Genomic DNA, 24,789 nt, shown 5'->3' with positions numbered 1-24,789 from the left:
TACACTCCAGTCCAAACCAAAAAAAAAATAATTTTCTGTGTTTGTGAATTGTGTGCGCAGTAGCCGCACGTGCATCAATAAAGTAGTGCCAAGCGTGCGCCTGTGTCATAAGTAAAGGGCCGGCTGGCTTGACCGTTAAAGGGTGCTGTAACCCCCAAAGTACACTCCAGTCCAAACCAAAAAAAAATATATTTTCTGTGTTTGTGAATTGTGTGCGCATTAGATGCACGTGCATCAACAAAGTAGTGACAAGCGTGCGCCTGTGTCATATGTAAAGGGCCGGCTGGCTTGACCGTTAAAGGGTGCTGTAACCCCCAAAGTACACTCCAGTCCAAACCAAAAAAAAAATAATTTTCTGTGTTTGTGAATTGTGTGCGCAGTAGCAGCACGTGCATCAACAAAGGAGCAGCGCCAAGCGTGCGCCTGTGTCATAAGTAAAGGGCCAGCTGGCTTGACCATTAAAGGGTGCTGTAACACCCAAAGTACACTCCAGTCCAAAACAAAAAAAATATTTTCTGTGTTTGTGAATTGTGTGCGCAGTAGCCGCACGTGCATCAACAAAGTAGTGCCAAGCGTGCGCCTGTGTCATAAGTAAAGAGCCGGCTGGCTTGACCTTTAAATGGTGCTGTAACCCCCAAAGTACACTCCAGTCCAAACCAAAAAAAATATATGTTCTGTGTTTGTGAATTGTGTGCGCAGTAGCCGCACATGCATCAACAAAGTAGTGCCAAGCGTGCGCCTGTGTCATAAGTAAAGGGCCGGCTGGCTTGACCGTTAAAGGGTGCTGTAACCCCAAAAGTACACTCCAGTCCAAACCAAAAAAAAAAATATTTTCTGTGTTTGTGAATTGTGTGCGCAGTAGCCGCACGTGCATCAACAAAGTAGTGCCAAGCGTGCGCCTGTGTCATAAGTAAAGGGCCAGCTGGCTTGACCGATAAAGGGTGCTGTAACCCCCAAAGTACACTCCAGTCCAAACCCAAAAAAATATGTGTTCTGTGTTTGTGAATTGTGTGCGCTGTAGCCACACGTGCATCAAGAAAGTAGTGCCAAGCGTGCGCCTGTGTCATAAGTAAAGGGTCGGCTGGCTTGACCTTTAAAGAGTGCTGTAACCCCCAAAGTACACTCCAGTCCAAATCAAAAAAAAAATATTTTCTGTGTTTGTGAATTGTGTGCGCAGTAGCCGCACGTGCATCAACAAAGGAGCAGCGCCAAGCGTGTGCCTGTGTCCCATAAGTTAAAATCCTGTTTGCTCATTTCTTAAAGGCAGGTGTAACCCACAAAGTGCACTACTCTCCAGCAAAAATAAAAAAATATTTTCTGTGTTTGTGAATTGTGTGCGCAGTAGCCGCACGTGCATCAACAAAGTAGTGCCAAGCGTGCGCCTGTGTCTTAAGTAAAGGGCCGGCTGGCATGACCATTAAAGGGTGCTGTAACCCCCAAAGTACACTCCAGTCCAAAACGAAAAAAAAAATATTTTCTGTGTTTGTGAATTGTGTGCGCAGTAGCCGCACGTGCATCAACAAAGTAGTGCCAAGCGTGCGCCTGTGTCATAAGTAAACGGCCGGCTGGCTTGACCATTAAAGGGTGCTGTAACCCCCAAAGTACACTCCAGTCCAAACCAAAAAAAAAAATATTTTCTGTGTTTGTGAATTGTGTGCGCAGTAGCCGCACGTGCATCAACAAAGTAGTGCCAAGCGTGCGCCTGTGTCATAAGTAAAGGGCCGGCTGGCTTAACCGTTAAAGGGTGCTGTAACCCCCAAAGTACACTCCAGTCCAAACCAAAAAAAAAAATATTTTCTGTGTTTGTGAATTGTGTGCGAAGTAGCCGCACGTGCATCAACAAAGTAGTGCCAAGCGTGCGCCTGTGTCATAAGTAAAGGGCCGGCTGGCTTGACAGTTAAAGGGTGCTGTAACCCCCAAAGTACACTCCAGTCCAAACCAAAAAAATATATATTTTCTGTGTTTGTGAATTGTGTGCGCAGTAGCCGCACGTGCATCAACAAAGTAGTGCCAAGCGTGCGCCTGTGTCATAAGTAAAGGGCCGGCTGGCTTGACCGTTAAAGGGTGCTGTAACCCCCAAAGTACACTCCAGTCCAAACCAAAAAATAAATTATTTTCTGTTTTTCTGAATTGTGTGCGCAGTAGCCGCACGTGCATCAACAAAGTAGTGCCAAGCGTGCGCCTGTGTCATAAGTAAAGGGCCGGCTGGCTTGACCGTTAAAGGGTGCTGTAACCCCCAAAGTACACTCCAGTCCAAACCAAAAAAAAAAATATTTTCTGTGTTTGTGAATTGTGTGCGCAGTAGCCGCACGTGCATCAACAAAGTAGTGCCAAGCATGTGCCTGTGTCATAAGTAAAGGGCCGGCTGGCTTGACCGTTAAAGGGTGCTGTAACCCCCAAAGTACACCCCAGTCCAAACCAAAAAAAAAATATTTTCTGTGTTTGTGAATTGTGTGTGCAGTAGCCGCACGTGCATCAACAAAGTAGTGCCAAGTGTGTGCCTGTGTCTTAAGTAAAGGGCCAGCTGGCTTGACCATTAAAGGGTGCTATAACGCCCAAAGTACACTCCAGTCCAAAACAAAAAAATATATATTTTCTGTGTTTGTGAATTGTGTGCGCAGTAGCCGCACGTGCATCAACAAAGTAGTGCCAAGTGTGTGCCCGTGTCATAAGTAAAGGGCCAGCTGGCTTGACCGTTAAAGGGTGCTGTAACCCCCAAAGTACACTCCAGTCCAAATGTAAAAAATTTTTTTTTTATGTGTTTGTGAATTGTGTGCGCAGTAGCCGCACGTACATCAACAAAGTAGTGCCAAGCGTGCGCCTGTGTCATAAGTAAAGGGCCGGCTGGCTTGACCGTTAAAGGGTGCTGTAACCCCCAAAGTACACTCCAGTCCAAACCAAAAAAAATATATGTTCCGTGTTTGTGAATTGTGTGCGCAGTAGCCGCACGTGCATCAACAAAGTAGTGCCAAGTGTGCGCCTGTGTCATAAGTAAAGAGCCGGCTGGCTTGACCTTTAAATGGTGCTGTAACCCCCAAAGTACACTCCAGTCCAAACCAAAAAAAATATATGTTCTGTGTTTGTGAATTGTGTGCGCAGTAGCCGCACGTGCATCAACAAAGTAGTGCCAAGCGTGCGCCTGTGTCATAAGTAAAGGGCTGGCTGGCTTGACCGTTAAAGGGTGCTGTAACCCCCAAAGTACACTCCAGTCCAAACCCAAAAAAATATATGTTCTGTGTTTGTGAATTGTGTGCGCTGTAGCCAAACGTGCATCAACAAAGTAGTGCCAAGCGTGCGCCTGTGTCATAAATAAAGGGCCAGCTGGCTTGACCATTAAAGGGTGCTGTAACCCCCAAAGTACACTCCAGTCCAAACCAAAAAAAAAAATATTTTCTGTGTTTGTGAATTGTGTGCGCAGTAGCCGCACGTGCATCAACAAAGTAGTGCCAAGCGTGCGCCTGTGTCATAAGTAAAGGGCCGGCTGGCTTGACAGTTAAAGGGTGCTGTAACCCCCAAAGTACACTCCAGTCCAAACCAAAAAAATATATATTTTCTGTGTTTGTGAATTGTGTGCGCAGTAGCCGCACGTGCATCAACAAAGTAGTGCCAAGCGTGCGCCTGTGTCATAAGTAAAGGGCCGGCTGGCTTGACCGTTAAAGGGTGCTGTAACCCCCAAAGTACACTCCAGTCCAAACCAAAAAATAAATTATTTTCTGTTTTTCTGAATTGTGTGCGCAGTAGCCGCACGTGCATCAACAAAGTAGTGCCAAGCGTGCGCCTGTGTCCCATAAGTAAAGATCCGGCTTGCTCATTTCTTAAAGGCAGGTGTAACCCACAAAGTGAACTACTCTCCAGCAAAAATAAAAAATTATTTTATATGTTTGTGAATTGTGTGCGCAGTAGCCGCACGTACATCAACAAAGTAGTGCCAAGCGTGCGCCTGTGTCATAAGAAAAGGGCCGGCTGGCTTGACCGTTAAAGGGTGCTGTAACCCCCAAAGTACACTCCAGTCAAAACCCCAAAAAATATATGTTCTGTGTTTGTGAATTGTGTGCGCAGTAGCCGCACGTGCATCAACAAAGTAGTGCCAAGCGTGCACCTGTGTCATAAGTAAAGGGCCGGCTGGCTTGACCGTTAAAGGGTGCTGTAACCCCCAAAGTACACTCCAGTCCAAACCAAAAAAAAAAATATTTTCTGTGTTTGTGAATTGTGTGCGCAGTAGCCGCACGTGCTTCAACAAAGTAGTGCCAAGTGTGTGCCTGTGTCATAAGTAAAGGGCCAGCTGGCTTGACCATTAAATGGTGCTGTAATGCCCAAAGTACACTCCAGTCCAAAACAAAAAAATATATATTTTCTGTGTTTGTGAATTGTGTGCGCAGTAGCCGCACGTGCATCAACAAAGTAGTGCCAAGTGTGTGCCTGTGTCATAAGTAAAGGGCCAGCTGGCTTGACCATTAAAGGGTGCTGTAACGCCCAAAGTAAACTCCAGTCCAAAATAAAAAAATAAATATTTTCTGTGTTTATGAATTGTGTGCGCAGTAGCCGCACGTGAATCAACAAAGTAGTGCCAAGCGTGCGCCTGTGTCATAAGTAAAGGGCCGGCTGGCTTGACCGTTAAAGGGTGCTGTAACCCCCAAAGTACACTCCAGTCCAAACGAAAAAAATAATTATTTTCTGTGTTTGTGAATTGTGTGCGCAGTAGCCGCACGTGCATCAACAAAGTAGTGCCAAGCGTGCGCCTGTGTCATAATTAAACGGCCGGCTGGCTTGACCGTTAAAGGGTGCTGTAAACCCCAAAGTACACTCCAGTCCAAACCAAAAAAAATATATGTTCTGTGATTGTGAATTGTGTGCGCAGTAGCCGCACGTGCATCAACAAAGTAGTGCCAAGCGTGCGCCTGTGTCATAAGTAAAGGGCCGGCTGGCTTGACCGTTAAAGGGTGCTGTAACCCCCAAAGTACACTCCAGTCCAAACCAAATAAAAATAATTTTCTGTGTTTGTGAATTGTGTGCGCAGTAGCCGCACGTGCATCAACAAAGGAGCAGCGCCAAGCGTGCGCCTGTGTCCCATAAGTAAAGATCCGGCTTGCTCATTTCTTAAAGGCAGGTGTAACCCACAAAGTGAACTAATCTCCAGCAAAAATAAAAAAATATTTTCTGTGTTTGTGAATTGTGTGCGCAGTAGCCGCACGTGCATCAACAAAGTAGTGCCAAGCGTGCGCCTGTGTCATAAGTAAAGGGCCGGCTGGCTTGACCATTAAAGGGTGCTGTAACCCCCAAAGTACACTCCAGTCCAAACCAAAAAAAAAATAATTTTCTGTGTTTGTGAATTGTGTGCGCAGTAGCCGCACGTGCATCAACAAAGTAGTGTCAAGCGTGCACCTGTGTCATAAGTAAAGGGCCGGCTTGCTTGACCGTTAAAGGGTGCTGTAACCCCCAAAGTACACTCCAGTCCAAACCAAAAAAAAAAATATTTTCTGTGTTTTTGAATTGTGTGCGCAGTAGCCGCACGTGCATCAACAAAGTAGTGCCAAGCGTGCGCCTGTGTCATAAGTAAAGGGCCGGCTGGCTTGACCATTAAAGGGTGCTGTAACCCCCAAAGTACACTCCAGTCCAAACCAAAAAAAAAAATATTTTCTGTGTTTGTGAATTGTGTGCGCAGTAGCCGCACGTGCATCAACAAAGTAGTGCCAAGCGTGCGCCTGTGTCTTAAGTAAAGGGCCGACTGGCTTGACCGTTAAAGGGTGCTGTAACCCTCAAAGTACACTCCAGTCCAAACGAAAAAAAAATTTATTTTCTGTGTTTGTGAATTGTGTGCGCAGTAGCCGCACGTACATCAACAAAGTAGTGCCAAGCGTGCGCCTGTGTCATAAGTAAAGGGCCGGCTGGCTTGACCGTTAAAGGGTGCTGTAACCCCCAAAGTACACTCCAGTCAAAACCAAAAAAATTATATGTTCTGTGTTTGTGAATTGTGTGCGCAGTAGCCGCACGTGCATCAACAAAGTAGTGCCAAGCGTGCGCCTGTGTCATAAGTAAAGGGCCGGCTGGCTTGACCGTTAAAGGGTGCTGTAACCCCCAAAGTACACTCCAGTCCAATCCAAAAAGAAATATATGTTCTGTGTTTGTGAATTGTGTGCGCAGTAGCCGCACGTGCATCAACAAAGTAGTGCCAATCGTGCGCCTGTGTCATAAGTAAAGGGCCGGCTGGCTTGACAGTTAAAGGGTGCTGTAACCCCCAAAGTACACTCCAGTCCAAACCAAAAAAAATATATTTTCTGTGTTTGTGAATTGTGTGCGCAGTAGCCGCACGTGCATCAACAAAGTAGTGCCAAGCGTGCGCCTGTGTCATAAGTAAAGGGCCGGCTGGCTTGACCGTTAAAGGGTGCTGTAACCCCCAAAGTACACTCCAGTCCAAACCAAAAAATAAATTATTTTCTGTTTTTCTGAATTGTGTGCGCAGTAGCCACACGTGCATCAACAAAGTAGTGCCAAGCGTGCGCCTGTGTCATAAGTAAAGGGCCGGCTGGCTTGACCGTTAAAGGGTGCTGTAACCCCCAAAGTACACTCCAGTCCAAACCAAAAAAAAAAATATTTTCTGTGTTTGTGAATTGTGTGCGCAGTAGCCGCACGTGCATCAACAAAGTAGTGCCAAGCGTGTGCCTGTGTCATAAGTAAAGGGCCGGCTGGCTTGACCGTTAAAGGGTGCTGTAACCCCCAAAGTACACTCCAGTCCAAACCAAAAAAAAAATATTTTCTGTGTTTGTGAATTGTGTGTGCAGTAGCCGCACGTGCATCAACAAAGTAGTGCCAAGTGTGTGCCTGTGTCTTAAGTAAAGGGCCAGCTGGCTTGACCATTAAAGGGTGCTATAACGCCCAAAGTACACTCCAGTCCAAAACAAAAAAATATATATTTTCTGTGTTTGTGAATTGTGTGCGCAGTAGCCGCACGTGCATCAACAAAGTAGTGCCAAGTGTGTGCCCGTGTCATAAGTAAAGGGCCGGCTGGCTTGACCGTTAAAGGGTGCTGTAACCCCCAAAGTACACTCCAGTCCAAACGTAAAAAATTTTTTTTTTATGTGTTTGTGAATTGTGTGCGCAGTAGCCGCACGTACATCAACAAAGTAGTGCCAAGCGTGCGCCTGTGTCATAAGTAAAGGGCCGGCTGGCTTGACCGTTAAAGGGTGCTGTAACCCCCAAAGTACACTCCAGTCCAAACCAAAAAAAATATATGTTCTGTGTTTGTGAATTGTGTGCGCAGTAGCCGCACGTGCATCAACAAAGTAGTGCCAAGTGTGCGCCTGTGTCATAAGTAAAGGGCCGGCTGGCTTGACCGTTAAAGGGTGCTGTAACCCCCAAAGTACACTCCAGTCCAAACCAAAAAAAAATATATGTTCTGTGTTTGTGAATTGTGTGCGCAGTAGCCGCACGTGCATCAAGAAAGTAGTGCCAAGCGTGCGCCTGTGTCATAAGTAAAGGGCCGGCTGGCTTGACCGTTAAAGGGTGCTGTAACCCCCAAAGTACTCTCCAGTCCAAACCAAAAAAATATATATTTTCTGTGTTTGTGAATTGTGTGCGCAGTAGCCGCACGTGCATCAACAAAGTAGTGCCAAGCGTGAGCCTGTGTCATAATTAAAGGGCCGGCTGATTTGACAGTTAAAGGGTGCTGTAAACCCCAAAGTACACTCCAGTCCAAACCAAAAAAAATATATGTTCTGTGTTTATGAATTGTGTGCGCAGTAGCCGCACGTGCATCAACAAAGGAGCAGCGCCAAGCGTGCGCCTGTGTCCCATAAGTAAAGATCCGGCTTGCTCATTTCTTAAAGGCAGGTGTAACCCACAAAGTGAACTACTCTCCAGCAAAAATAAAAAAATATTTTCTGTGTTTGTGAATTGTGTGCGCAGTAGCCGCACGTGCATCAACAAAGTAGTGCCAAGCGTGCGCCTGTGTCATAAGTAAAGGGCCGACTGGCTTGACCATTAAATGGTGCTGTAACCCCCAAAGTACACTCCAGTCCAAACCAAAAAAAAAAAATTTTTCTGTGTTTGTGAATTGTGTGCGCAGTAGCCGCACGTGCATCAACAAAGTAGTGCCAAGCGTGCGCATGTGTCATAAGTAAAGGGCCGGCTGGCTTGACCGTTAAAGGGTGCTGTAACCCCCAAAGTACACTCCAGTCCAGACCAAAAAAAAAAAAATTTCTGTGTTTGTGAATTGTGTGCGCAGTAGCCGCACATGCATCAACAAAGGAGAAGCGCCAAGCGTGCGCCTGTGTCCCATAAGTAAAGATCCGGCTTGCTCATTTCTTAAAGGCAGGTGTAACCCACAAAGTGAACTACTCTCCAGCAAAAATAAAAAATTATTTTATATGTTTGTGAATTGTGTGCGCAGTAGCCGCACGTACATCAACAAAGTAGTGCCAAGCGTGCGCCTGTGTCATAAGTAAAGGGCCGGCTGGCTTGACCGTTAAAGGGTGCTGTAACCCCCAAAGTACACTCCAGTCAAAACCCAAAAAAATATATGTTCTGTGTTTGTGAATTGTGTGCGCAGTAGCCGCACGTGCATCAACAAAGTAGTGCCAAGCGTGCACCTGTGTCATAAGTAAAGGGCCGGCTGGCTTGACCGTTAAAGGGTGCTGTAACCCCCAAAGTACACTCCAGTCCAAACCAAAAAAAATAATATTTTCTGTGTTTGTGAATTGTGTGCGCAGTAGCCGCACGTGCTTCAACAAAGTAGTGCCAAGTGTGTGCCTGTGTCATAAGTAAAGGGCCAGCTGGCTTGACCATTAAATGGTGCTGTAATGCCCAAAGTACACTCCAGTCCAAAACAAAAAAATATATATTTTCTGTGTTTGTGAATTGTGTGCGCAGTAGCCGCACGTGCATCAACAAAGTAGTGCCAAGTGTGTGCCTGTGTCATAAGTAAAGGGCCAGCTGGCTTGACCATTAAAGGGTGCTGTAACGCCCAAAGTAAACTCCAGTCCAAAACAAAAAAATAAATATTTTCTGTGTTTATGAATTGTGTGCGCAGTAGCCGCACGTGAATCAACAAAGTAGTGCCAAGCGTGCGCCTGTGTCATAAGTAAAGGGCCGGCTGGCTTGACCGTTAAAGGGTGCTGTAACCCCCAAAGTACACTCCAGTCCAAACGAAAAAAATAATTATTTTCTGTGTTTGTGAATTGTGTGCGCAGTAGCCGCACGTGCATCAACAAAGTAGTGCCAAGCGTGCGCCTGTGTCATAATTAAACGGCAAGCTGGCTTGACCGTTAAAGGGTGCTGTAAACCCCAAAGTACACTCCAGTCCAAACCAAAAAAAATATATGTTCTGTGATTGTGAATTGTGTGCGCAGTAGCCGCACGTGCATCAACAAAGTAGTGCCAAGCGTGCGCCTGTGTCATAAGTAAAGGGCCGGCTGGCTTGACCGTTAAAGGGTGCTGTAACCCCCAAAGTACACTCCAGTCCAAACCAAATAAAAATAATTTTCTGTGTTTGTGAATTGTGTGCGCAGTAGCCGCACGTGCATCAACAAAGGAGCAGCGCCAAGCGTGCGCCTGTGTCCCATAAGTAAAGATCCGGCTTGCTCATTTCTTAAAGGCAGGTGTAACCCACAAAGTGAACTAATCTCCAGCAAAAATAAAAAAATATTTTCTGTGTTTGTGAATTGTGTGCGCAGTAGCCGCACGTGCATCAACAAAGTAGTGCCAAGCGTGCGCCTGTGTCATAAGTAAAGGGCCGGCTGGCTTGACCATTAAAGGGTGCTGTAACCCCCAAAGTACACTCCAGTCCAAACCAAAAAAAAAATAATTTTCTGTGTTTGTGAATTGTGTGCGCAGTAGCCGCACGTGCATCAACAAAGTAGTGTCAAACGTGCACCTGTGTCATAAGTAAAGGGCCGGCTTGCTTGACCGTTAAAGGGTGCTGTAACCCCCAAAGTACACTCCAGTCCAAACCAAAAAAAAAATATTTTCTGTGTTTGTGAATTGTGTGCGCAGTAGCCGCACGTCCATCAACAAAGTAGTGCCAAGCGTGCGCCTGTGTCATAAGTAAAGGGCCGGCTGCCTTGACTGTTAAAGGGTGCTGTAACCCCCAAAGTACACTCCAGTCCAAACCAAAAAAAAAAATATTTTCTGTGTTTGTGAATTGTGTGCGCAGTAGCCGCACGTGCATCAACAAAGTAGTGCCAAGCGTGCGCCTGTGTCTTAAGTAAAGGGCCGACTGGCTTGACCGTTAAAGGGTGCTGTAACCCTCAAAGTACACTCCAGTCCAAACGAAAAAAAAAATTATTTTCTGTGTTTGTGAATTGTGTGCGCAGTAGCCGCACGTACATCAACAAAGTAGTGCCAAGCGTGCGCCTGTGTCATAAGTAAAGGGCCGGCTGGCTTGACCGTTAAAGGGTGCTGTAACCCCCAAAGTACACTCCAGTCAAAACCAAAAAAATTATATGTTCTGTGTTTGTGAATTGTGTGCGCAGTAGCCGCACGTGCATCAACAAAGTAGTGCCAAGCGTGCGCCTGTGTCATAAGTAAAGGGCCGGCTGGCTTGACCGTTAAAGGGTGCTGTAACCCCCAAAGTACACTCCAGTCCAAACCAAAAAAAAATATATGTTCTGTGTTTGTGAATTGTGTGCGCAGTAGCCGGACGTGCATCAACAAAGTAGTGCCAAGCGTGCGCCTGTGTCATAAGCAAAGGGCTGGCTGGCTTGACCGTTAAAGGGTGCTGTAACCCCCAAAGTACACTCCAGTCCAAACCAAAAAAATATATATTTTCTGTGTTTGTGAATTGTGTGCGCAGTAGCCGCACGTGCATCAACAAAGTAGTGCCAAGCGTGCGCCTGTGTCATAATTAAAGGGCCAGCTGGCTTGACCGTTAAAGGGTGCTGTAAACCCCAAAGTACACTCCAGTCCAAAACAAAAAAAATATATGTTCTGTGTTTGTGAATTGTGTGCGCAGTAGCAGCACGTGCATCAACAAAGTAGTGCCAAGCGTGCACCTGTGTCATAAGTAAAGGGCCGGCTGGCTTGAACGATAAAGGGTGCTGTAACCCCCAAAGTACACTCCAGTCCAAACCAAAAAAAAATAATTTTCTGTGTTTGTGAATTGTGTGAGCAGTAGCCGCACGTGCATCAACAAAGGAGCAGCGCCAAGCGTGCGCCTGTGTCCCATAAGTAAAGATCCGGCTTGCTCATTTCTTAAAGGCAGGTGTAACCCACAAAGTGAACTACTCTCCCGCAAAAATAAAAAAATATTTTCTGTGTTTGTGAATTGTGAGCGCAGTAGCCGCACGTGCATCTACAAAGTAGTGCCAAGCGTGCGCCTGTGTCATAAGTAAAGGGCCGGCTGGCTTGACCATTAAAGGGTGCTGTAACCCCCAAAGTACACTCCAGTCCAAACCAAAAAAAAAATAATTTTCTGTGTTTGTGAATTGTGTGCGCAGTAGCCGCACGTGCATCAACAAAGTAGTGCCAAGCGTGCGCCTGTGTCATAAGTAAAGGGCCGGCTGGCTTGACTGTTAAAGGGTGCTGTAACCCCCAAAGTACACTCCAGTCCAGACCAAAAAAAAAATATTTTCTTTGTTTGTGAATTGTGTGCGCAGTAGACGCACGTGCATCAACAAAGTAGTGCCAAGCGTGCGCCTGTGTCATAAGTAAAGGGCCGGCTGGCTTGAACGTTAAAGGGTGCTGTAACCCCCAAAGTACACTCCAGACCAAACCAAAAAAAAAAATATTTTCTGTGTTTGTGAATTGTGTGCGCAGTAGCAGCACGTGCATCAACAAAGTAGTGCCAAGCGTGTGCCTGTGTCATAAATAAAGGGCTGGCTGACTTGACCGTTAAAGGGTGCTGTAACCCCCAAAGTACACTCCAGTCCAAACCAAAAAAAAAATAATTTTCTGTGTTTGTGAATTGTGTGCGCAGTAGCAGCACGTGCATCAACAAAGGAGCAGCGCCAAGCGTGCGCCTGTGTCAAAAGTAAAGGGCCAGCTGGCTTGTCCATTAAAGGGTGCTGTAATGCCCAAAGTACACTCCAGTCCAAACCAAAAAAAATATATGTTCTGTGTTTGTGAATTGTGTGCGCAGTAGCCGCACGTGCATCAACAAAGTAGTGCCAAGCGTGCGCCTGTGTCATAAGTAAAGGGCCAGCTGGCTTGACCGATAAAGTGTGCTGTAACCCCCAATGTACACTCCAGTCCAAACCAAAAAAAATATATGTTCTGTGTTTGTGAATTGTGTGCGCTGTAGCCACACGTGCATCAACAAAGTAGTGCCAAGCGTGCGCCTGTGTCATAAGTAAAGGGTCGGCTGGCATGACCATTAAAGGGTGCTGTAACCCCCAAAGTACACTCCAGTCCAAATCAAAAAAAATTTATTTTCTGTGTTTGTGAATTGTGTGCGCAGTAGCCGCACGTGCATCAACAAAGGAGCAGCGCCAAGCGTGCGCCTGTGTCCCATAAGTTAAAATCCTGTTTGCTCATTTCTTAAAGGCAGGTGTAACCCACAAAGTGCACTACTCTCCAGCAACAATAAAAAAATATTTTCTGTGTTTGTGAATTGTGTGCGCAGTAGCCGCACGTGCATCAACAAAGTAGTGCCAAGCGTGCACCTGTGTCTTAAGTAAAGGGCCAGCTGGCATGACAATTAAAGGGTGCTGTAACCCCCAAAGTACACTCCAGTCCAAAACAAAAAAATATATATTTTCTGTGTTTGTGAATTGTGTGCGCAGTAGCCGCACGTGCATCAACAAAGGAGCAGCGCCAAGCGTGCGCCTGTGTCCCATAAGTAAAGATCCGGCTTGCTCATTTTTTAAAGGCTGGTGTAACCCACAAAGTGCACTACTCTCCAGCAAAAATAAAAAAATATTTTCTGTGTTTGTGAATTGTGTGCGCAGTAGCAGCACGTGAATCAACAAAGTAGTGCCAAGCGTGCGCCTGTGTCATAAGTAAAGGGCCGGCTGGCTTGACCGTTAAAGGGTGCTGTAACTCCCAAAGTACACTCCAGTCCAAACCAAAAAAATATATATTTTCTGTGTTTGTGAATTGTGTGCGCAGTAGCCGCAAGTGTATCAACAAAGTAGTGCCAAGCGTGCGCCTGTGTCATAAGTAAAGGGCCGGCAGGCTTGACCGATAAAGGGTGCTGTAACCCCCAAATTACACTCCAGTCCAAACCAAAAAAATATATATTTTCTGTGTTTGTGAATTGTGTGCGCAGTAGCCGCAAGTGCATCAACAAAGCAGTGCCAATCGTGCGCCTGTGTCATAAGTAAAGGGCCGGCTGGCTTGACCGTTAAAAGGGTGCTGTAACCCCCAAAGTACACTCCAGTCCAAACCAAAAAAAAAAATATTTTCTGTGTTTGTGAATTGTGTGCGCAGTAGCCTCACGTGCATCAACAAAGTAGTGCCAAGAGTGCGCCTGTGTCATAATTAAAGGGCCAGCTGGCTTGACCGTTAAAGGGTGCTGTAACCCCCAAAGTACACTCCTGTCCAAACCAAAAAAAATATATGTTCTGTGTTTGTGAATTGTGTGCGCAGTAGCCGCACGTGCATCAACAAAGTAGTGCCAAGCGTGGACCTGTGTCATAAGTAAAGGGCCGGCTGGCTTGACCGTTAAAGGGTGCTGTAACCCCCAAAGTACACTCCAGTCCAAACCAAAAAAATATATATTTTCTGTGTTTGTGAATTGTGTGCGCAGTAGCCGCACGTGCATCAACAAAGTAGTGCCAAGCGTGCGCCTGTGTCATAAGTAAAGGGCCGGCTGGCTTGACCGTTAAAGGGTGCTGTAACCCCCAAAGTACACTCCAGTCCAAACCAAAAAAAAAAATATTTTCTGTGTTTGTGAATTGTGTGCGCAGTAGCTGCACGTGCATCAACAAAGTAGTGCCAAGTGTGCGCCTGTGTCATAAGTAAAGGGCCGGCTGGCTTGACCGTTAAAGGGTGCTGTAACCCCCAAAGAACACTCCAGTCCAAACCAAAAAAAAATTTATTTTCTGTGTTTGTGAATTGTGTGCGCAGTAGCCGCAAGTGCATCAACAAAGTAGTGCCAAGCGTGCACCTGTGTCATAAGTAAAGGGCCGGCTGGCTTGACCGATAAAGGGTGCTGTAACCCCCAAAGTACACTCTAGTCCAAACCAAAAAAATATATATTTTCTGTGTTTGTGAATTGTGTGCGCAGTAGCTGCACGTGCATCAACAAAGTAGTGCCAAGCGTGCGCCTGTGTCATAAGTAAAGGGCCGGCTGGCTTGACCATTAAAGGGTGCTGTAACCCCCAAAGTACGCTCCAGTCCAAACCAAAAAAAAATATTTTTTCTGTGTTTGTGAATTGTGTGCGCAGTAGCCGCACGTGCATCAACAAAGTAGTGCCAAGCATGCGCCTGTGTCATAAGTAAAGGGCCGGCTGGCTTGAACGTTAAAGGGTGCTGTAACCCCCAAAGTACACTCCAGACCAAACCAAAAAAAAAATATTTTCTGTGTTTGTGAATTGTGTGCGCAGCAGCCGCACGTGCATCAACAAAGTAGTGCCAAGCGTGAGCCTGTGTCATAAGTAAAGGGCCGGCTGGCTTGACCGTTAAAGGGTGCTGTAACCCCCAAAGTACACTCCAGTCCAAACCAAAAAAAAAATTATTTTCTGTGTTTGTGAATTGTGTGCGCAGTAGCAGCACGTGCATCAACAAAGGAGCAGCGCCAAGCGTGCGCCTGTGTCATAAGTAAAGGGCCAGCTGGCTTGACCGTTAAAGGGTGCTGTAACGCCCAAAGTACACTCCAGTCCAAAACTACAAAAAAATATTTTCTGTGTTTGTGAATTGTGTGCGCAGTAGCCGCACGTGCATCAACAAAGTAGTGCCAAGCGTGCGCCTATGTCATAAGTAAAGGGCCGGCTGGCTTGACCGTTAAAGGGTGCTGTAACCCCCAAAGTACACTCCAGTCCAAACCAAAAAAAAAAAATATGTTCTGTGTTTGTGAATTGTGTGCGCAGTAGCAGCACGTGCATCAACAAAGGAGCAGCGCCAAGCGTGCGCCTGTGTCATAAGTAAAGGGCCAGCTGGCTTGACCGTTAAAGGGTGCTGTAACGCCCAAAGTACACTCCAGTCCAAAACCAAAAAAAATATATGTTCTGTGTTTGTGAATTGTGTGCGCAGTAGCCGCACGTGCATCAACAAAGTAGTGCCAAGCGTGCTCCTGTGTCATAAGTAAAGGGCCGGCTGGCTTGACCGTTAAAGGGTGCTGTAACCCCCAAAGTACACTCCAGTCCAAACCAAAAAAAAAATATATTTTATGTGTTTGTGAATTGTGTGCGCAGTAGCCGCACGTGCATCAACAAAGTAGTGCCAAGCGTGCGCCTGTGTCATAAGTAAAGGGCCTGCTGGCTTTACCTTTAAAGGGTGCTGTTACCCCCAAAGTACACTCCAGTCCAAACCAAAAAAATATATATTTTCTGTGTTTGTGAATTGTGTGCACAGCAGCCGCACGTGCTACAACAAAGTAGTGCCCAGCGTGCGCCTGTGTCATAAGTAAAGGGCCGGCTGACTTGAACGTTAAAGGGTGCTGTAACCCCCAAAGTACACTCCAGACCAAACCAAAAAAAAATATATTTTCTGTGTTTGTGAATTGTGTGGCGCAGTAGCCGCACGTGCATCAACAAAGTAGTGCCAAGCGTGCGCCTGTGTCATAAGTAAAGGGCCGGCTGGCTTGACCGTTAAAGGGTGCTGTAACCCCCAAAGTACACTCTAGTCCAAACCAAAAAAATATATATTTTTTGTGTTTGTGAATTGTGTGCGCAGTAGCCTCACGTGCATCAACAACGTAGTGCCAAGCGTGCGCCTGTGTCATAAGTAAAGGGCCGGCTGGCTTGACCATTAAAGGGTGCTGTAATCCCCAAAGTACACTCCAGTCCAAACCAAAAAAAATATATGTTCTGTGTTTGTGAATTGTGTGCGCAGTAGCCGCACGTGCATCAACAAAGTAGTGCCAAGTGTGCGCCTGTGTCATAAGTAAAGGGTCGGCTGGCTTGACCGTTAAAGGGTGCTGTAACCCCCAAAGTACACTCCAGTCCAAACCAAAAAAATATTATTTTCTTTGTTTGTGAATTGTGTGCGCAGTAGCCGCACGTGCATCAACAAAGGAGCAGCGCCAAGCGTGCGCCTGTGTCCCATAAGTAAAGATCCGGCTTGCTCATTTCTTAAAGGCAGGTGTAACCCACAAAGTGCACTACTCTCCAGCAAAAATAAAAAAATTATTTTCTGTGTTTGTGAATTGTGTGCGCAGTAGCTGCACGTGCATCAACAAAGTAGTGCCAAGCGTGCGCCTGTGTCATAAGTAAAGGGCCGGCTGGCTTGACCATTAAAGGGTGCTGTAACCCCCAAAGTATGCTCCAGTCCAAACCAAAAAAAAAATATTTTCTGTGTTTGTGAATTGTGTGCGCAGTAGCCGGACGTCCATCAACAAAGTAGTGCCAAGCGTGCGCCTGTGTCATAAGTAAAGGGCCGGCTGGCTTGAACGTTAAAGGGTGCTGTAACCCACAAAGTACACTCCAGTCCAAACCAAAAAAAAAATATTTTCTGTGTTTGTGAATTGTGTGCGCAGTAGCCGCACGTGCATCAACAAAGTAGTGCCAAGCGTGCGCCTGTGTCATAAGTAAAGGGCCGGCTGGCTTGACCGTTAAAGGGTGCTGTAAACCCCAAAGTACACTCCAGTCCAAACCAAAAAAAAAATTATTTTCTGTGTTTGTGAATTGTGTGCGCAGTAGCAGCACGTGCATCAACAAAGGAGCAGCGCCAAGCGTGCGCCTGTGTCATAAGTAAAGGGCCGGCTGGCTTGACCAATAAAGGGTGCTGTAACCCCCAAAGTACACTCTAGTCCAAACCAAAAAAAAATATATTTTTTGTGTTTGTGAATTGTGTGCGCAGTAGCCTCACGTGCATCAACAACGTAGTGCCAAGCGTGCGCCTGTGTCATAAGTAAAGGGCCGGCTGGCTTGACCATTAAAGGGTGCTGTAATCCCCAAAGTACACTCCAGTCCAAACCAAAAAAAATATATGTTCTGTGTTTGTGAATTGTGTGCGCAGTAGCCGCACGTGCATCAACAAAGTAGTGCCAAGTGTGCGCCTGTGTCATAAGTAAAGGGTCGGCTGGCTTGACCGTTAAAGGGTGCTGTAACCCCCAAAGTACACTCCAGTCCAAACCAAAAAAATATTATTTTCTTTGTTTGTGAATTGTGTGTGCGCAGTAGCCGCACGTGCATCAACAAAGGAGCAGCGCCAAGCGTGCGCCTGTGTCCCATAAGTAAAGATCCGGCTTGCTCATTTCTTAAAGGCAGGTGTAACCCACAAAGTGCACTACTCTCCAGCAAAAATAAAAAAATTATTTTCTGTGTTTGTGAATTGTGTGCGCAGTAGCTGCACGTGCATCAACAAAGTAGTGCCAAGCGTGCGCCTGTGTCATAAGTAAAGGGCCGGCTGGCTTGACCATTAAAGGGTGCTGTAACCCCCAAAGTATGCTCCAGTCCAAACCAAAAAAAAAATATTTTCTGTGTTTGTGAATTGTGTGCGCAGTAGCCGGACGTGCATCAACAAAGTAGTGCCAAGCGTGCGCCTGTGTCATAAGTAAAGGGCCGGCTGGCTTGAACGTTAAAGGGTGCTGTAACCCACAAAGTACACTCCAGTCCAAACCAAAAAAAAAATATTTTCTGTGTTTGTGAATTGTGTGCGCAGTAGCCGCACGTGCATCAACAAAGTAGTGCCAAGCGTGCGCCTGTGTCATAAGTAAAGGGCCGGCTGGCTTGACCGTTAAAGGGTGCTGTAACCCCCAAAGTACACTCCAGTCCAAACCAAAAAAAAAATTATTTTCTGTGTTTGTGAATTGTGTGCGCAGTAGCAGCACGTGCATCAACAAAGGAGCAGCGCCAAGCGTGCGCCTGTGTCAGAAGTAAAGGGCCGGCTGGCTTGACCTTTAAAGTGTGCTGTAACACCCAAAGTACACTCCAGTCCAAAACAAAAAAAAAAATATTTCCTGTGTTTGTGAATTGTGTGCGCAGTAGACGCACATGCATCAACAAAGTAGTGCCAAGCGTGTGCCTGTGTCATAAGTAAAGGGCCGGCTTGCTTGACCATTAAAGGGTGCTGTAACCCCCAAAGTACACTCCAGTCCAAACCAAAAAAAATATATGTTCTGTGTTTGTGAATTGTGTGCGCAGTAGCCGCACGTGCATCAACAAAGTAGTGGAAAGCATGCGCCTGTGTCATAAGTAAAGGGCCGGCTGGCTTGACCATTAAAGGGTGCTGTAACCCCCAAAGTACACTCCAGTCCAAACCAAAAAAAAAATTATTTTCTGTGTTTGTGAATTGTGTGCGCAGTAGCCGCAAGTGCATCAACAAAGTAGTGCCAAGCGTGCGCCTGTGTCATAAGTAAAGGGCCGAAAGGCTTGACCGATAAAGGGTGCTGTAACCCCCAAAGTACACTCCAGTCCAAACCAAAAAAATATATATTTTCTGTGTTTGTGAATTGTGTGCGCAGTAGCCGCACGTGCATCAACAAAGCAGTGCCAATCGTGTGCCTGTGTCATAAGAAAAGGGCCGGCTGGCTTGACCGTTAAAGGGTGCTGTAACGCCCAAAGTACACTCCAGTCCAAAACAAAAAAATAAATATTGTCTGTGTTTGTGAATTGTGTGCGCAGTAGCCGCACGTGCATCAACAAAGTAGTGCCAAGCGTGCGCCTGTGTCATAAGTAAAGGGCCGGCTGGCTTGACCGTTAAAGGGTTCTGTAACCCCCAAAGTACACTCCAGTCCAAACGAAAAAAAAAATTATTTTCTGTGTTTGTGAATTGTGTGCGCAGTAGCCGCACGTACATGAACAAAGTAGTGCCAAGCGTGCGCCTGTGTCATAAGTAAAGGGCCGGCTGGCTTGACCGTTAAAGGGTGCTTTAACCCCCAAAGTACACTCCAGTCAAAACCAAAAAAAATATATGTTCTGTGTTTGTGAATTGTGTGCGCAGTAGCCACACGTGCATCAACAAAGTAGTGCCAAGCGTGCGCCTGTGTCATAAGTAAAGGGCTGGCTGGCTTGACCGTTAAAGGGTGCTGTAACCCCCAAAGTACACTCCAGTCCAAACCAAAAAAATATATATTTTCTGTGTTTGTGAATTGTGTGCGCAGTAGCCACACGTGCATCAACAAAGTAGTGCCAAGCGTGCGCCTGTGTCATAATTAAAGGGCCGGCTGGCTTGACCGTTAAAGGGTGCTGTAACCCCCAAAGTACACTCCAGTCCAAACCAAAAAAATATATATTTTCTGTGTTTGTGAATTGTGTGCGCAGTAGCCGCACGTGCATCAACAAAGTAGTGCCAAGCGTGCGCCTGTGTCATAATTAAAGGGCCGGCTGGCTTGACCGTTAAAGGGTGCTGTAAACCCCAAAGTACACTCCAGTCCAAACCAAAAAAAATATATGTTCTGTGTTTGTGAATTGTGTGCGCAGTAGCCGCACGTGCATCAACAAAGTAGTGCCAAGCGTGCGCCTGTGTCATAAGTAAAGGGCCGGCTGGCTTGACCATTAAAGGGTGCTGTAACCCCCAAAGTACACTCCAGTCAAAACCAAAAAATAATAATTTTCTGTGTTTGTGAATTGTGTGCGCAGTAGCCGCACGTGCATCAACAAAGGAGCAGCGCCAAGCGTGCGCCTGTGTCCCATAAGTAAAGATCCGGCTTGCTCATTTCTTAAAGGCAGGTGTAACCCACAAAGTGAACTACTCTCCAGCAAAAATAAAAAAATATTTTCTGTGTTTGTGAATTGTGTGCGCAGTAGCCGCACGTGCATCAACAAAGTAGTGCCAAGCGTGCGCCTGTGTCATAAGTAAAGGGCTGGCTGGCTTGACCATTAAATGGTGCTGTAACCCCCAAAGTACACTCCAGTCCAAACCAAAAAAAAAATAATTTTCTGTGTTTGTGAATTGTGTGCGCAGTAGCCGCACGTGCATCAACAAAGTAGTGCCAAGCGTGCACCTGTGTCATAAGTAAAGGGCCGGCTGGCTTGACCGTTAAAGGGTGCTGTAACCCCCAAAGTACACTCCAGTCCAAACCAAAAAAAAAAATATTTTCTGTGTTTGTGAATTGTGTGCGCAGTAGCCGCACGTCCATCAACAAAGTAGTGCCAAGCGTGCGCCTGTGTCATAAGTAAAGGGCCGGCTGCCTTGACTGTTAAAGGGTGCTGTAACCCCCAAAGTACACTCCAGTCCAAACCAAAAAAAAAAATATTTTCTGTGTTTGTGAATTGTGTGTGCAGTAGCCGCACGTGCATCAACAAAGTAGTGCCAAGCGTGCGCCTGTGTCATAAGTAAAGGGCCGGCTGGCTTGACCGTTAAAGAGTGCTCTAACCCCCAAAGTACACTCCAGTCCAAACCAAAAAATAAATTATTTTTTGTTTTTCTGAATTGTGTGCGCAGTAGCCTCACGTCCATCAACAAAGTAGTGCCAAGCGTGCGCCTGTGTCATAAGTAAAAGGCCGGCTGGCTTGACCGTTAAAGGGTGCTGTAACCCCCAAAGTACACTCCAGTCCAAACCAAAAAAAAAAATATTTTCTGTGTTTGTGAATTGTGTGCGCAGTAGCCGCACGTGCAACAACAAAGTAGTGCCAAGTGTGTGCCTGTGTCATAAGTAAAGGGCCAGCTGGCTTGACCATTAAAGGGTGCTGTAATGCCCAAAGTACACTCCAGTCCAAAACAAAAAAATAAATATTTTCTGTGTTTTTTGAATTGTGTGCGCAGTAGCCGCACGTGCATCAACAAAGTAGTGCCAAGCGTGCGCCTGTGTCATAAGTAAAGGGCCAGCTGGCTTGACCGTTAAAGGGTGCTGTAACCCCCAAAGTACACTCCAGTCCAAACGAAAAAAAAAATTATTTTATGTGTTTGTGAATTGTGTGCGCAGTAGCCGCACGTACATCAACAAAGTTGTGCCAAGCGTGCGCCTGTGTCATAAGTAAAGGGCCGGCTGGCTTGACCGTTAAAGGGTGCTGTAACCCCCAAAGTACACTCCAGTCCAAACCAAAAAAAATATATGTTCTGTGTTTGTGAATTGTGTTCGCAGTAGCCGCACGTGCATCAACAAAGTAGTGCCAAGCGTGCGCCTGTGTCATAAGTAAAGGGCCGGCTGGCTTGACCATTAAAGGGTGCTGTAACCCCCAAAGTACACTACAGTCCAAACCAAAAAAAAATATATGTTCTGTGTTTGTGAATTGTGTGCGCAGTAGCCGCACGTGCATCAACAAAGTAGTGCCAAGCGTGCGCCTGTGTCATAAGTAAAGGGCCGGCTGGCTTGACCGTTAAAGGGTGCTGTAACCCCCAAAGTACACTCCAGTCCAAACCAAAAAAATATATATTTTCTGTGTTTGTGAATTGTGTGCGCAGTAGCCGCACGTGCATCAACAAAGTAGTGCGAAGCGTGCGCCTGTGTCATAATTAAAGGGCCGGCTGGCTTGACCGTTAAAGGGGGCTGTAAACCCCAAAATACACTCCAGTCTAAACCAAAAAAAATATATGTTCTGTGTTTGTGAATTGTGTGCGCAGTAGCCGCACGTGCATCAACAAAGTAGTGCCAAGCATGCGCCTGTGTCATAAGTAAAGGGCTGGCTGGCTTGACCATTAAAGGGTGCTGTAACCCCCAAAGTACACTCCAGTCCAAACCAAAAAAATATATATTTTCTGTGTTTGTGAATTGTGTGCGCAGTAGCCACACGTGCATCAACAAAGTAGTGCCAAGCGTGCGCCTGTGTCATAATTAAAGGGCCGGCTGGCTTGACCGTTAAAGGGTGCTGTAACCCCCAAAGTACACTCCAGTCCAAACCAAAAAAATATATATTTTCTGTGTTTGTGAATTGTGTGCGCAGTAGCCGCACGTGCATCAACAAAGTAGTGCCAAGCGTGCGCCTGTGTCATAATTAAAGGGCCGGCTGGCTTGACCGTTAAAGGGTGCTGTAAACCCCAAAGTACACTCCAGTCCAAACCAAAAAAAATATATGTTCTGTGTTTGTGAATTGTGTGCGCAGTAGCCGCACGTGCATCAACAAAGTAGTGCCAAGCGTGCGCCTGTGTCATAAGTAAAGGGCCGGCTGGCTTGACCATTAAAGGGTGCTGTAACCCCCAAAGTACACTCCAGTCAAAACCAAAAAATAATAATTTTCTGTGTTTGTGAATTGTGTGCGCAGTAGCCGCACGTGCATCAACAAAGGAGCAGCGCCAAGCGTGCGCCTGTGTCCCATAAGTAAAGATCCGGCTTGCTCATTTCTTAAAGGCAGGTGTAACCCACAAAGTGAACTACTCTCCAGCAAAAATAAAAAAATATTTTCTGTGTTTGTGAATTGTGTGCGCAGTAGCCGCACGTGCATCAACAAAGTAGTGCCAAGCGTGCGCCTGTGTCATAAGTAAAGGGCTGGCTGGCTTGACCATTAAATGGTGCTGTAACCCCCAAAGTACACTCCAGTCCAAACCAAAAAAAAAATAATTTTCTGTGTTTGTGAATTGTGTGCGCAGTAGCCGCACGTGCATCAACAAAGTAGTGCCAAGCGTGCACCTGTGTCATAAGTAAAGGGCCGGCTGGCTTGACCGTTAAAGGGTGCTGTAACCCCCAAAGTACACTCCAGTCCAAACCAAAAAAAAAAATATTTTCTGTGTTTGTGAATTGTGTGCGCAGTAGCCGCACGTCCATCAACAAAGTAGTGCCAAGCGTGTGCCTGTGTCATAAGTAAAGGGCCGGCTGCCTTGACCGTTAAAGGGTGCTGTAACCCCCAAAGTACACTCAAGTCCAAACCAAAAAAAAAAATATTTTCTGTGTTTGTGAATTGTGTGTGCAGTAGCCGCACGTGCATCAACAAAGTAGTGCCAAGCGTGCGCCTGTGTCATAAGTAAAGGGCCGGCTGGCTTGACCGTTAAAGGGTGCTCTAACCCCCAAAGTACACTCCAGTCCAAACCAAAAAATAAATTATTTTCTGTTTTTCTGAATTGTGTGCGCAGTAGCCGCACGTCCATCAACAAAGTAGTGCCAAGCGTGCGCCTGTGTCATAAGTAAAAGGCCGGCTGGCTTGACCGTTAAAGGGTGCTGTAACCCCCAAAGTACACTCCAGTCCAAACCAAAAAAAAAAATATTTTCTGTGTTTGTGAATTGTGTGCGCAGTAGCCGCACGTGCAACAACAAAGTAGTGCCAAGTGTGTGCCTGTGTCATAAGTAAAGGGCCAGCTGGCTTGACCATTAAAGGGTGCTGTAACGCCCAAAGTACACTCCAGTCCAAAACAAAAAAATATATATTTTCTGTGTTTGTGAATTGTGTGCGCAGTAGCCGCACGTGCATCATCAAAGTAGTGCCAAGTGTGTGCCTGTGTCATAAGTAAAGGGCCAGCTGGCTTGACCATTAAAAGGTGCTGTAACGCCCAAAGTACACTCCAGTCCAAAACAAAAAAATAAATATTTTCTGTGTTTTTTGAATTGTGTGCGCAGTAGCCGCACGTGCATCAACAAAGTAGTGCCAAGCGTGCGCCTGTGTCATAAGTAAAGGGCCAGCTGGCTTGACCGTTAAAGGGTGCTGTAACCCCCAAAGTACACTCCAGTCCAAACGAAAAAAAAAATTATTTTATGTGTTTGTGAATTGTGTGCGCAGTAGCCGCACGTACATCAACAAAGTTGTGCCAAGCGTGCGCCTGTGTCATAAGTAAAGGGCTGGCTGGCTTGACCATTAAAGGGTGCTGTAACCCCCAAAGTACACTCCAGTCCAAACCAAAAAAAATATATGTTCTGTGTTTGTGAATTGTGTGCGCAGTAGCCGCACGTGCATCAACAAAGTAGTGCCAAGCGTGCGCCTGTGTCATAAGTAAAGGGCCGGCTGGCTTGACCGTTAAAGGGTGCTGTAACCCCCAAAGTACACTACAGTCCAAACCAAAAAAAAATATATGTTCTGTGTTTGTGAATTGTGTGCGCAGTAGCCGCACGTGCATCAACAAAGTAGTGCCAAGCGTGCGCCTGTGTCATAAGTAAAGGGCCGGCTGGCTTGACCGTTAAAGGGTGCTGTAACCCCCAAAGTACACTCCAGTCCAAACCAAAAAAATATATATTTTCTGTGTTTGTGAATTGTGTGCGCAGTAGCCGCACGTGCATCAACAAAGTAGTGCCAAGCGTGCGCCTGTGTCATAAGTAAAGGGCCGGCTGGCTTGACCGTTAAAGGGTGCTGTAACCCCCAAAGTACACTCCAGTCCAAACCAAAAAAATATATATTTTCTGTGTTTGTGAATTGTGTGCGCAGTAGCCGCACGTGCATCAACAAAGTAGTGCCAAGCGTGCGCCTGTGTCATAATTAAAGGGCCGGCTGGCTTGACCGTTAAAGGGTGCTGTAAACCCCAAAATACTCTCCAGTCCAAACCAAAAAAAATATATGTTCTGTGTTTGTGAATTGTGTGCGCAGTAGCCGCACGTGCATCAACAAAGTAGTGCCAAGCGTGCGCATGTGTCATAAGTAAAGGGCCGGCTGGCTTGACCGTTAAAGGGTGCTGTAACCCCCAAAGTACACTCCAGTCCAAACCAAAAAAAAAAAATTTCTGTGTTTGTGAATTGTGTGCGCAGTAGCCACACGTGCATCAACAAAGGAGAAGCGCCAAGCGTGCGCCTGTGTCCCATAAGTAAAGATCCGGCTTGCTCATTTCTTAAAGGCAGGTGTAACCCACAAAGTGAACTACTCTCCAGCAAAAATAAAAAATTATTTTATGTGTTTGTGAATTGTGTGCGCAGTAGCCGCACGTACATCAACAAAGTAGTGCCAAGCGTGCGCCTGTGTC

This window comes from Taudactylus pleione, unplaced genomic scaffold (assembly GCF_031769625.1).
Source record: "Taudactylus pleione unplaced genomic scaffold, aTauple2 ptg000105l, whole genome shotgun sequence".
Classification (NCBI taxonomy): Eukaryota; Metazoa; Chordata; class Amphibia; order Anura; family Myobatrachidae; genus Taudactylus; species Taudactylus pleione.
This window is presented reverse-complemented; position numbering follows the sequence as displayed.